Here is a 14,281-nt window from a genome sequence, read left to right as displayed (position 1 = left end):
TGGCCAAAGTACTGGAGCTTCAGCTTTAGCATCATTCCTTCCAAAGAAATCCCAGGGCTGATCTCCTTCAGAATGGACTGGTTGGATCTCCTTGCAGTCCAAGGGACTCTCAAGAGTCTTCACGAACACCACAGTTCATAAGCATCAATTGTTCAGAGCTCAGCCTTCTTCACAGTCCAACTCTCACATCCATACATGACCACAGGAAAAACCATAGCCTTGACTAGACGGACCTTAGTTGGCAAAGTAATGTCTCTGCTTTTGAATATGCTATCTAGGTTGGTCATAACTTTTCTTCCAGTAGCATATTGGACACCTAATGACCTGGGAGTTCATACTTCAGTACCATATCTTTTTGCCTTTTCATACTGTTCATGGGGTTCTCAAGGCAAGAATACTGAAGTGATCTGCCATTTCCATCTCCAGTGGACCTTGATTTGTCAGAACTTTCCGCCATGACATGTCCGTTTTGGGTGGCCCTACACAGCATGGCTCATAGTTTCACTGAGTTAGACAAGGCTGTGATCCATGTGATCAGTTTGATTAGTTTTCTGTAATTGTTGCTTTCATTCTGTATGCCCTCTGATAAGGATAAGAGACTTATGGAAGCTTCCTGATGGCAGAGACTGACTTTTCTTAGCAGAGTAAATAATTTTATAAGTACAGGATATCAAATATAAGTAGTTCTTCAAACCTAAACTTTGAAGTATGGTTAGGTTTTTATTTATTACTACTGATAATTGAAGCAAAAACCTCAATAACAATAAAAGTAGTAACTATCATTCATTGAGCTGTGAATATGTGGCAGAGATTATGTTTAATCAATCTTTTGTCTATAAAAGCCCATTTATTCCTTATTATAATCTTGAGTATATATTAAGCATGTAAGAAACCTGAGAGTCAGAGAAGCTAAATAATGAAGGAAGAAGTCACACAGTCTATGGGAGAAAAGTCAGGATTGGAATCCTAGGTTGTCCAGCCCCAAAGCTCAGTGTTCCTTCTTCTTATAACATTGCTCCCAAGTCACTTGGAAAATAGCAGCAATGCTGTTTTATTACCATAAATATAAGAAGAGGGGAGTGGGGGAGGGAAGGATTGGGAGTTTGGGTATTAGCAGATGCAAATTACTGTATACAAAATTGCCCTAATATATAGCATAGGGAACCAAATTCACTATCTTGAGATAAACCATAATGGAAAAGAACATGAAAAAGAATATAGGTATAACTGACTCACTTTTCTGTATAGCAGAAATTAACACAGCATGGTAAATCCAACCATAGTTAATAATTGTTTTTAAAGAAATACAAAGACAGATTGTGTTGAAAACCTCTTTTTTTTTTTCCCTAAAATGAATCAGCATCTTGTCATGGAGAAGCTAGATATAAAGACAGAAAGCAAAAAGAACCTTTGGCTCTTGTCTCATCTTTAAGCCAATAACTCTCACATTGCTGTCTTTGCTCTGACATTTCTCCCAAGCCCCGAGACATCTGTCTTTCAAGTGTTTTCCAGATCCTGCAGCTTAAAATGTCATCAATAGACCTTATTATCTTTCTCCTCACATTTTCTTTATCACCTTCATGATGCCTTTCTGCCAATGACTTTGAGATCTTCAAGCCACCCCGGCTTGAATGCCAGTGGTCCTTCTGAGCTCACTGCTCCCCTTGTACCTTGCATTTCTCGGTTTCTAGGTCCTGTTGCCTCCTCTTTCAGAATTTACCTCAACTTTGATTTTGCCACAACCCCTTGAGTTCAGACTGCTTTTCTTCTTGCCTGAAGTTTCTTCTTACTCTAGAGCAGCACATTGGTGGTTTCACAACAGTCTTGCTGAGTCGCCACCTCAATTGTTTGTTTGCTGCTCTTCCAGTCTACAGCCCTCAGTGTCTCCCCATTGCCTATATTACAGGGCTGTCAGGTAAACTGCAGGATTCTAAGGGATAGGCGAACTTCCCAGTTGCATGGGACCTACTTACAGTTAAAAAATAGATTTCCCTGAAATTCAAATTTAACTGGGTGTCCTGTGTTTTCATTAGCTAATTCCAGCAACCCTATTATATCATTAAATATAAACTCTTTAGTTAGCTGTCTAGTTTTATCCATCACTTCTGTCCTTCTTGGAGTCTGTCCCCTAGTCAGGTGATAGCATTGACTGGCCCCAAGCATGAGTCCCTCTACTGCTGCAGGCAGTAAGCCTGCGTGCTAAGCTGTTTCAGTTGTAATGGACTCTTTGTGACCCCGTGGACTGCAGCCCGCCAGCTTCCTCCGTCCATGGGATTCTCCAGGCAGAATACAGGAGTGGGTTGCCATTTCCTCCTCCAGGGGATCTTCCCAAGCCAGGGACTGAATCTGTGTCCCCTGCATTGGACACGTGGATTTTTTACTGCTAGTTCCACCTGGGAAGCCCAGGGTGAGTGTGTCCCTCCCCTAATTTGTAAGTTGATACCCAACCCTGTGATATTTGGAAATGAGGCCTTTGTGAGGGGATGAGGTCATGAGGGGTCATGAGGGTAGAGCCCTCATGAATAGGATTTGTGCCTTTATTAAAGAGACTCAAGATAGCTCCCTCACCCCTTCTTCCACGTGAGGACACAGTGACAAGACAGCTATCTGTGAACTAGGAAGCAGGCTCTCACCAGACATGGAATCTGCTGTCATCTTGATCTGGACTGCCAACCCCCATAACTCTGAGAGAGAAATGCCTACTGTTTAAGCTTTCCAGTCTGTCCCAAGGTGGGGATTGACATGTATCCATTATTGATTCTACATGTAACATAGATAACTAATGAGGACCTACTGTGTAGCACAGGGAACTCTACTCAGTGCTCTGTGGTGACCTAGGTGGGGAGGGAATCTTAAGAAAGAGGGGATATGTGTATACATATGGGGCTTCCCAGACAGCACTAGTGGTAAAGAACCTGCGTGCCAATGAAGGAGACCTAGGTGATGCAGGCTCAACCCTTGGATCAGGAAGATCCCCAGGAGGCGTGCATGGCAACTCGATCCAGTATTTCTGCCTGGAGAATGCCATGGAGAGAGGAGTCTGGTGGGCTGCAGTCCACAGAGTCAGACATGACTGAAGCTCCTCAGCACCCACGCATGCACATATGTGCACGTGTAGCAGATCCACTCTCCTCTACGGTAGAAACAAAGAACACGACATTGTAAAGCAACTATCACTTCAGCTCAGTTCAGCCGCTCAGTCGTGTCCGACTCTTTGCGACCCCATGAATCGCAGCACGCCAGGCCTCCCTGTCCATCACCAACTCCTGGAGTTCACTCAGACTCACGCCCATCGAGTCAGTGATGCCATCCAGCCATCTCATCCTCTGTCGTCCCCTTCTCCTCCTGCCCCCAATCCCTCCCAGCATCAGAGTCTTTTCCAATGAGTCAGCTCTTCGCATGAGGTGGCCAAAGTACCAGTTTAAAAAAAGTGACTCTCAGTCTAGGGTACTTTTTGTCATAGCAGCCTGAACAGACTAAGACATCTACCTTGTGCTTTTGTAAAACTTGTGGCCCAGAAAAGATGCTGACCCTTGAAGGAGTCTGTGCTTCCTCCAAGAAGTCCATGGCTCTTAATGAGTATTTTTCTTACTCTGCTTATTCCATCCCAGTGTGCATGTGCATAACTGTTTATCTCTTCCTCCCAGTTAGTTGTGAGTTCCCTTAGAACAGCCCACACCTCTCTCATTTTTACATGCTTCCAACTCTAATATAGTGCTTTATACATATTAAACACCATTGACTAAATGAGTAAATATTAGGAAAGATCTTTAACTCCAAAAATGAATTTATGCTTTTTAATAATTCCCTTTTACTTTTGTTTCTAAAATTTAATTGGCGTATAGTTGATTTGCAATGTTGTGTTTCAGGTACACAGCAAAGTGATTCAGTTATTTGCTCTTTAGTTGCTAAGTCATGTCCAACTCTTGGTGATCCTGTGGACTATAATCTGCCAGGCTCCTCTGTCCACAGGATTTCCCAGGCAAGAATACTGGAGCAGGTCGCCATTTTCTTCTGCAAGGACTCTTCAGTTATATATGTTCTTTTTTTTCCTTCTTTTTTCAGAATCTTTTCTCATACGGGTTATCACAGACTATGAAGTAGAGTTCCCTATGCTATATGGTAGTTCCTTTCTGATTCTCTATCTTATACACAGTGGTGTGTGTGTGTACGTGTGTGCATGCTAAGTGGTTTCAGTCATGTCTGATTCTCTGCAACTGAGAGAGTCAATTCCTAGGCAGGTTGATAAGAAGTCTGGGGGTCCCCAAGGAGAGAGGGGTCTGCACTTCTTGAGGAGGAGATAGGGGTCTAGAATTCTCAAGGAGGAGGAAAGGACAAACTTCTTTTCCGTCTGCGTTCCTTAAGATAATATAACAATAATGTATCCTGCTTGAGGACAGTTTCTGGGAAAAAACCTTGTGGCTAATCCTGTTATCTTAAAATGTAAATTATGGGAGTGTCTTTACAACCTCCAGACATTCTTTTGATTCATTGTAATAACTAATTAAAAGCGTATAACTCCATTGCTAACACTAGTGAGGGGGCACTCTTTCTGGCCCCTTCTGATGTCTATGTTAGAAGCTTTTTCTATCTCTTTTATACTTTAATAAAACTTTATTGCACAAAAGCTCTGAGCAATCAAGCCTCATCTCTGGCCCTGGGTTGAATTCTTCTCCTCCGGGGGCCAAGAATCCTGGTGTCTTTCTTGGTCCACTAACAACCTTTCACAACCCTATGGATCTTAGCCCCAGGCTCCTCAGCTCATGGGATTTTTCAGGCAAGGATAGTGGAGTGGATTGCCATTTCCTTCTCCATGGGATCTTCATGACCCAGGGATCGAAGACCCTGCATCTCTTAACTCTCCTGCATTGCCAGGTGGGTTCTTTCCCACTTGTCCCAACTGGGAAGCCCAAGTGGTGTGTGTATATTAATCAACTTCTTTTAATTCTAAAAAGGAATTATCTTTTCTCATACAGTGAGCACCTATCTTCCGAAAAGAGAAAAAGGATGGGGACATGTATTAAATGTGTAAATTCTACTGCTTTATTGATATTTTACATTTCATTAAAATAATTCATTTCTTGGGTATTCTCAAGAAATAAACATAGAATTTATTTCCTCTATTTTTTATGTGAATGCTATGTGTCTCATTTTGCTAGAACTTTAAACTACTTGAGATAAGTTAGCAATCATTTTGAGACACCAGATTTTTTATTAATTAACAAATTTAATTAATTAACAAAGAGGATACATGGCCACAGAGTAGTTGATATGTAAGGTTAAGTGGCCAAATTATAAGGAGAGAACACAGCCCCACCCATCAATAGAAAATTGGATTAGTTTTACTGAGCAAGGCTCCGCCCATCAGAGCAAGACCCAGATTCCCTCACAGCTAGTTCCTCCCATCAGGAAGCTTCCACAAGCCTCTTACCCTTATCCATGGAAGTCAGACAGAATGGAAACCACAATTACAGAAAACGAAACAAACTGATCACTTGGATAACAGCCTTGTCTAACTCAATGAAACTATGAGCCATGCCGTGTATGGCCACCCCAGACGGACAGGTCAGAGTGGAGTGTTCTGACAAAACAGGGTCCACTGGAGAAAGGAATGGCAAATCATTTCAGTATTCTTGCCTTGAGAACCTCATGAACAGTATGAAAAGGCAAAAAGTAATGACACTGAAGTATCAACTCCCCAGGTCGTTAGGTGCCCAATATGCTACTGGAGAAGAGTGGAGAAACAGCTCCAGAAAGAATGAAGAGGCTGAGCCAAAGCAGAAACAATGCCCAGTTGTGGGTGTGACTGGTGATGGAAGTAAAGTCCGATGTTGTAAAGAACAATATTGCATAGGAACCTGGAATGTTAAGTCAGTGAATCCAAGTGAAGTCACTCAGTTGTGTCCAGCTGGTTGTGACCCCATGGACTGCAGCCCACCAGGCTCCTCCACCCATGGGATTTTCCAGGCAAGAGTACTGGAGTGGGTTGCCATTGCCTTCTCCCCCAAGGTAAGTTAGAAGTGGTCAAATAGGAGATGGCAAGAGTAAACATCAACATTTTAGGAATCAGTGAACTAAAATGGACTGGAATGGGCAAATTTAATTCAGATGAACATTATATCTACTACTGTGGGCAAGAATCCCTTAGAAGAAATGGAGTAGCCCTCATAGTCAACGAGAGAGTCCGAAATGCAGTACTTGGGTACAATCTCAAAAACAACAGAAAGATCTCTGTTGGTTTCCAAGGCAGGCTATTCAATATCACAGTAATCCAAGTCTATGCCCCACCCAGTAATGCTGAAGAAGCTGAAGTTGAACAGTTCTATGAAGACTTACAAGACCACCTAGAAATAACACTAAAAACAGATGTCCTTTTCATCATACGGGACTGGAATGCGAAAGTCAAGAGATATCTGGAGTAACAGGCAAGTTTGGCCTTGGAGTACAAAATGAAGCAGGGCAAAGGCTAACAGAGTTTTGAAAAGAGAATGCACTGGTCATAACAAACACATTCTTCCAACAACACAAAAGATGACTCCTACACATGGACATCATCAGATAGTCAATAATGAAATCAGATTGGTTATATTCTTTGCAGCTGAAGATGGAAAAGCTCTACAGAGTCAGCAGAAACAGGACCAGGAGCTGACTGTGGCTCAGATCATGAACTCCTTATTGTCAAATTCAGACTTAAATTGAAGAAAGTAGGGGAAACCACTAGGCCGTTCAGGGGAGTCCCTTAGGATTATACAATGGAAGTTACAAATAGATTCAAAGGATTAGATCTGATAGATAAGAAGAGTGCCTGAAGAACTATGAATGGAGGCTTGTAACACCAGGAGGCAGTGATCAAGATCATCCCCAAGAAGAAGAAAGGCAGAAAGGCAAAATGGTTGTCTGAGAAGGTCTTACAAATAGCTGAGAAGAAGAGAAGTGAAAGGCAAAGGAGAAAAGGAAAGATATATCCATCTGAATGCAGAGTTCTAGAGAATAGAAAGGAGAGGCAAGAAAATCTTCCTAAGTGATTAATGCAAAGAAATAGAAGAAAACAACATAATGGGAAAGACTAGAGATCACTTCAAGAAAATTAAAGATACCAAAGGAATATTTCATACAAAGATGAGCTCAATAAAGGACAGAAATGGTATGGACCTAACTGAAGCACGAGATATTAAGATGAGGTGGAAAGAATATACAGAAGAACTGTATAAAAAAGTCATGACCCGGATAACCACAATGGTATGATCACTCACCTAGAGCCAGACATCCTGGAATGTGAAGTCAAGTGGGCCTTGGAAAGCATCACTGTGAACAAAGCTAGTGGAGGTGATGGAATTCCAGGTGAGCTATTTCAAATCCTAAAAGGTGATGCTGTGAAAGTGCTTCACTCAACATGCCAGCAAATTTGGAAAACTCAGCAGTGGCCACAGGACTGGAAAAGTTCAGTTTTCATTCCAATCCCAAAGAAAGGCAATGCCAAAGAATGTTCAAACTACTTCACAACTGCACTCATCTCACACATTAGCAAAGTAATGCTCAAAATTCTCCAAACTAGGCTTCAACAGTACGTGAACTGAGAACTTCCAGATGTTCAAGCTGGATTTCAAAACAGCAGAGGAACCAGAGATCAAAGTGCCAAGATCCATTGGATCATCAAAAAAGCAAGAGAATTTCAGAAAAACATCTACTTCTGCTTCATTGACTACACTAAAGTCTTTCACTGTGTGGATCACAACAAGCTGTGGAAAATTCTTAAAGAGATGGGATTACCAAACTCTCTTACCTGCCTCCTGAGAAATCTGTATGCAGGTCAAGAAGCAACAGTTAGAACTAGACATGGAACAATGGACTGGTTCCAAATTGGGAAAGGAGTATGTCAAGGCTGTATATCGTCACCCTTTTATTTAACTTATATGCAGAGTTAATCATGTGAAATGCTGGGTTGTCTGAATCATAAGCTGGAAACAAGATTGCTGGGAGAAATATCAATAACCTCAGATATGAAGATGACAGCACCATTATGGCAGAAAGTGAAGAGGAACTAAAGAGGGTCTTGATCAAAGTGAACGAGGGGAGTGAAAAAGCTGGCTTGAAACTCAACATTCAGAAAACTCAAATCATGGCTTCCTTCTCCAGGGGATCTTCCTAACCCAGGGACTGAACCTGGATCTCCTGTACTGCAGGCAGATTCTTTGCCATCTGAGCTATAGGGAAGTCCCAGCTAACAGAAAAGCTTGACCTATGCAGCATATGAAAAAGCAGCGACATTACTTACTGGCAAAGGTCCATGCAGTCAAAGCAATGGTTTTTCCAGTAGTCATGTATAGTTGTGAGATTTGGACTATAAAGAAGGCTGAGTTCCCAAGAATTGATTCTTTTGAAATGTGGTGCTGAAGAAGACTCTTGTGAGACCCTTGGACAGTAAGGAGATCCAACAAGTCGATCCTAAAGGAAATCAGTCCTGAATATTCATTGGAAGGACTGATGCTGAAGCTGCATTCCTTTGGCCAGCTAATGCAAAGAACTGACTCATGGAAAAGATCCTCGTTCTGGGAGAGATTGAAGGCAGGAGAAGAGGAGACCACGGAAGATGAGATGGTTGGATGGCATCACCAACTCAATGGACATGAATTTGAGCAAGCTCTAAGAGTTGATGATGGTCAGGGAAGCCTGGCTTGCTGCAGTTCATAGGCTTGCAAAGAATCATACATAACTAAGTGACTGAACTGAACTGAACTGAAGGTTAAGTGGGAGCAGAGTCAGTGGATGGAGGTGCAGGGCCTGGACGTTTGAGAATCCACTTGCAAAAAGAACTAAGATCTGAATGTTGTGGAGATAGGTTTTCATTTTTGCAAAGCTTGCCTTTTTTTACCCCTTCCTTTTGCACCTGGGTCTATCAAACAGAGGTGTATTATGAAAGCATCTGGCTCATTGATAGATTTTTATTCTTTTTCCATCAATTTATATTGAGTATTCTGTTAAGTGTGAGACCCATTACATTCCTGTTCCAAGAGATAAATGGCATCATTTTGGTTGTTTATCATCTTATACAAATAAAATAATTTGAAAGAGAACCTAGTTTCGCTCTTAGTGGGCATGTTTTATGTGGCTTCAAGATTCTTTAGTTCTGACTTATTAACTATGTTTCAAGAACAGAAATGCCATCTGTGCAGTGTTGGCAAAAGTGAAGCCTGAGAACACAGTTCTAGATTCTCTCTGTCTCATCAGTATGTAAATCATTAAGCAGAATATAAATGCCCCCCAGGCAAAATAGTCAGAATGACATTCCCACCACTGCATATGGATGAAGCCATGGCTGATAAATTTCTTCTTCAAATATGCTCTCACTGCATTATTTATGGACTTGGGAAATGCAGATTATCCTGCCGTTATTCTTGGCATTATTCTCTTCCTAGTGGGGTCTGTGAGCTGTAACCTGATCCTTGGATGGAAAGCATTTATCCTTTTCTTGACAGCTAAATTGTTAATCTAGACCAGCAACAGTTGCATTTAAAGAATTTTTTTTGGAGCCTTTAGCAACTGTAGAAGTTGGAAGGGCTAATGGAGGTTTTCCTGCTTTGTCTGTCTTTGTTTATCTAGAAAGCTTCCCAGGTGGAGCAGTGGTAAAGAATCCACCCGCCAGTGCAGGAAATACAGGAGTTGTGGGCTTGATCCTTGGGTCTGGAAGATTCCCTGAAGAAGGAAATAGTAACCCACTCCAGTTCTCTTGCCTGGAAAATCCCATGGACAGAGGATCCTGGTGAGCTGCAGTCTATGGGGTCGCTGAGAGTGGAATACGACTGAGCATCTTTACTTTCATGCATTGGAGAAGGAAATGGCAACCCACTCCAGTGTTCTTGCCTGGAGAATCCCAGGGATGGGGGAGCCCGGTGGGCTACCATCTAAGGGGTCGCACAGAGTCGGACACCACTGAAGTGACTTAGCCTGCTCACATGCATACATCTAGAAAAGTATTTAATATGCTTCTATAAGGTCCTTTTTAATTAGAATCTCATCTTGGAATTTTGAAGGCATTGTGCATTATCTGAACAATTAATATTCTCAATCCTATTTTGTTCAAGTTCTTCCCTCAAATTGCCTTTTCTTTTTTCATTTTGTTGGAGCTATTGAAAGCATCCACAGAGACAGAAAAACTTGTTAAGCAAATTTAATGTAAAATACAAACTTTTTCAGGGAGCCACAAAAGGGAAAAAGGGCTTTTCTTTTTTTTTTTTTAAACAACACAGACATGGAATGCATAAAATACCTTAAATAGCTCAAATATGGTTTTCAGGACTGGGGGGATTTTCTATAAAATATCCAAAAATTTCACCAGGAATGAGTACTTTCTTTTGCCTAAAACCTGAAAATTTTCTTACAGCCACTACATATGGCAGTGAAAAAAAAAAAAAAAATCTGCTCAAGCTGAAAAAACATTGAATACATTGAGAAAGGCAGAGATTGGCAGGGGAGAGGCCACAGAGACCGGAAGAGGAACTGTTTTCCTTTTCTGCTTTTTCAAGTCCTCTGTCGTTCCGTCTGCCTCCAGATTTTAACAACCCCTTCCAGTCTGCTGTTCTCACAGTCTGTATCTGCTGTCTTGTCACAGTTGATCACTGCTCGCTAATATTTTCCTGAGTGCTTTTCTTTTCTTTTCCCTCTGAGGTTACCATTGCAATAAGACTGTACAATTATCCTCTGAAATATAGTGCCTTTTTTCTTTTATACAAAGTTATTTTTGTTTTTAATTGGAGGATAGCTGCTTTACAATATTGTATTAGTTTCTGTTGTGCAACAAAGTGAATTGGCTATATGTATACAAATATCCACAGTTATTTTTTTACACTTTGTTTTTGTTTGGGGGAGCAAGCATGCATTTGTTGGGAAAGTCTGAGTCTAGTCTGAAGATCATCCTCATTGTCTTTATTTGAGATATCTTGGGTAAGCCTGTAGCGATGTCCAGAGGCACCCACCTTTTCAGTGGAGGTGTGTGGGGGAAGACAGAGCAGGCAAGACGGAAACATCTATTGATCAGCAAATAAGTGTGAATGCAAAGCTGTTAACACCCGACTCACCCAAAGGCTATATTAGAAATATGTAAAGTTTTATCATCCATTTGTTTTTCTGGTGCTAGTTTGCTGGTGTAACTTTGCTGACAAAAGTCTGTATAGTCAAAGTTATGGTTTTTCCAGTTGTCATGCATGGATATGAGAGTTGGACCATAAAGAAGGCTGAGCACCAAAGAATTGATGTTTTCGAACTGTGGTGCTGGAGAAAACTCTTAAGCATCCATTGGACTGCAAGGAGATCAAACCAGTCAATCCTAAAAGAAATCAACCCTGAATATTCATTGGAAGCACTGATGCTGAAGCTTCAGCTTCAATACTTTGGTCACCTGATGTGAAGAGCTGACTCATTGGAAAAGACCCTGCTACTGAGAAAGACTGAGGTCAGGAGGAGAAGGGGACAACAGAAGATGAGATGGTTGAATGGCATCACCGACTGAATGGACACGAGTTTGAGCAAACTCTGGGAGATAGTGGAGGACAGAAGAGCCTGGTGTGCTTCAGTCCATGGGATCACAAAAAGTTGGATGCGACTTAGTGACTGAACAGCAACAACAAACTGCATCCATATCCCTGATTAACATCACCAGATATATTAAAAAATTTATACAGCCACTATGGAGAACAGTATGGAGGTTCCTTTAAAAACTAAAAATACATTTACCATATGACCCAGCAATCACACTAACTGGCTGGGAGAAAACCACAATTCAAAAAGACAGAAGTACCCAGTGTTCATTGCAGTGCTATTTACAGTAGCCAGGACATGGAAGCAACCTAGGTGTCCACTGACAGGTGAATGGATATACAAGTTGTAGTACATATACACAGTGGAATATTACTCAGCCATATAAAGGATAAAATTGGGTCATTTGCAGACATGTGTATGGACCTAGAGTGTATCATAGAGAGTGAAGTAAGTCAGAGAAAAACAAATACCATATATTTATGCATATACATGGAATTTAGAGAAATGGTACAGATGAAACTAGTTCCAGGGAGGAATAGAGATGAAGACATGGAGAATGGACGTGTGGACATAGAGTCTGTGGAAGGAGAGGGTGGGATGAATAGGGAGGGTAGCATTGACATATATGTACATACACACACACACACACACACAGACATGTGTAAAATAGACAGCTAATGGGAAGCTGCTGCATAGCACAGGGAACTCGGCTTGGCGCTCTCTAATGATCTAGAGGGGTGGGATGGGAGGAGGAAGGAGGGATGCTTAAGAGAGAGAGGTTGGCTGATTCACTATGCTGTATAGCAGAAAATAACATAACATTGTAAAGCAGTTATACTCCAATAAAATGAAAAAAGTTATTTTAAATAAAAAAATGTCTACATAGAGGGAATTTTCATAATCTGAATCAACCCAAAAGAGCTAATAATGTGGCATGTAGGAGTGAGACAAGCATGAAGCAGATAAGAAAGGTGAGCAAATGGGCTGAGAATGTTCCAGTGGAAATCTTGTTTCAAATCACCATTAAAAAAAAGTTTAACATAGTGATTTTTCTTTGGCATGGTTATTATTATTATGTCTTTGTTCTCCCTTCACTGGCAATTACTGAACAGCTTTTTGGGTAAAAGCTAAATTAAATGGCAAGAAGCCAGTTTCATTAGTGGAGGAACACATATCCAGAGCAGGCCCCTGAGAGCTGATGACTCGAATCTGTGAGTGCCCTGGACTGGCCTTTTCTCTCATGCGTTTCTGCACCCAAATGAGTAGAAGCACCGTTGACTCAAATCAGCTTTTCTGGGCTGTTAAAAAGCAAGCCTACAGAATAAGAATGCTTCGTTTTGCTCTTCAGTATGGGAATTAGATTTTTTGTGCATGTGCTAGTCCACTGAGGGAAACTTCCCTCAGTCCGTTCCTGAGCCAACACCACACTGTTTTAACTCCTATTATTCTATCAGAATATTGTGAACCAGAGCAAGTTCTTGTGTTTGATTGTGACTTAGTTCACACACCATCAAATCCACCTTTTAAAAGCATACTGTTATGGGTGTTAATACATTCACAAGGTTGTACAGTCATCACATGTAATTCCAAAACATTTTCATCATCCACATGGGAAGTGACTGCTTAATGCCTCACACTCATTAACAGTCACTTCCCATTATGGGAAAATGTCAGTTTTCATTCCAAACCCAAAGAAAGGCAATGCCAAAGAATGTTCAAACTACTGAACAATTGCACTCATCTCACATGCTGGCAAATTAATGCTCAAAATTCTCCAAGCTAGTCTTCAATAGTACGTGAACCAAGAACTTACAGATGTTAAAGTTGGATTTAGAAAAGGCAGAGGAACCAGAGATCAAATTGCCAACATCTGTTGGCTCATTGAAAAAGCAAGACAGTTCCAGAAAAATTATCTACTTCTGTTTCATTGACTATGTTAAAACCTTTGACTGCTCTGACTCTGTGAATCACAACAAAGTGTAGAAAATTCTTCAAGTGATGGGAATACTAGACCACCTTACCTGCCTCCTGAGAAACATGTATGCAGGTCAAGAAGCAATGGTTAGAATCAGACGTGGAACAACAGACTGGTTCCAAATTGGGAAACAAGTACGTCAAGGCTGTATATTGTCACTCTGCTTATTTAACTTCTATGCAGAGCACATTATGTGAAATGCCAGGCTGGATGAAGCACAAGCTGGAATCAAGATTGCAGGGAGAAATATCAATAGCCTCAGATATGCAGGTGATACCACCCTTATGGCAGAAAGCAAACAGAAACTAAAGAACCTCCTGATGAAGGTGAAAGAGGAGAGTGAAAAAGTTGGCTTAATATGCAGTATTCAATATATTTATTATATTGCTATATTCAAAATATTTTCAAATTACTAGTATAATTTCTCCTTTGACCTATGTTATTCAGAAATGTTTTACAATTTCCAAAAATATGGCTTCTTCCTATACTTCTTAGGTATAGATTTTTAATTCCATTGTGATCAGAGAACATGTTTATATGATGTTACTCCCTTGAAACTGTTGAATTTTGTGGTCATTAGATGCAGTGTTACATACATGTCCATTTGATTTAAACTATCAATTATGTTGGTCTATCAATTACTGGGAAAATTTATTAAAATCCTCAACTATGTTTGAAAAAAAGAGTTGGCTTAAAGCTCAACATTTAAAAAACAAAGATCAAGGCATCCGGTCCATCGCTTCATGGCAAATAGATGGGGAAACAATGGAA

The 14,281-nt window shown here is 40.9% G+C and overlaps 1 protein-coding gene across 1 annotated transcript in view; it reads right to left on the bottom strand.

The window, feature by feature from the left end:
• Positions 1-14,281, bottom strand: part of GALNTL6 (polypeptide N-acetylgalactosaminyltransferase like 6) — a 1,456,655-nt gene that overhangs the window by 292,595 nt on the left and 1,149,779 nt on the right. The window lies entirely within an intron of this gene.

The sequence above is a fragment of the Capricornis sumatraensis genome, chromosome 6, assembly GCF_032405125.1.
Source record: "Capricornis sumatraensis isolate serow.1 chromosome 6, serow.2, whole genome shotgun sequence".
NCBI classification, from domain to species: Eukaryota; Metazoa; Chordata; class Mammalia; order Artiodactyla; family Bovidae; genus Capricornis; species Capricornis sumatraensis.
The sequence above is the reverse complement of the archived record's forward strand: the minus strand, read 5'-3'. Positions and strand labels throughout refer to the sequence as shown.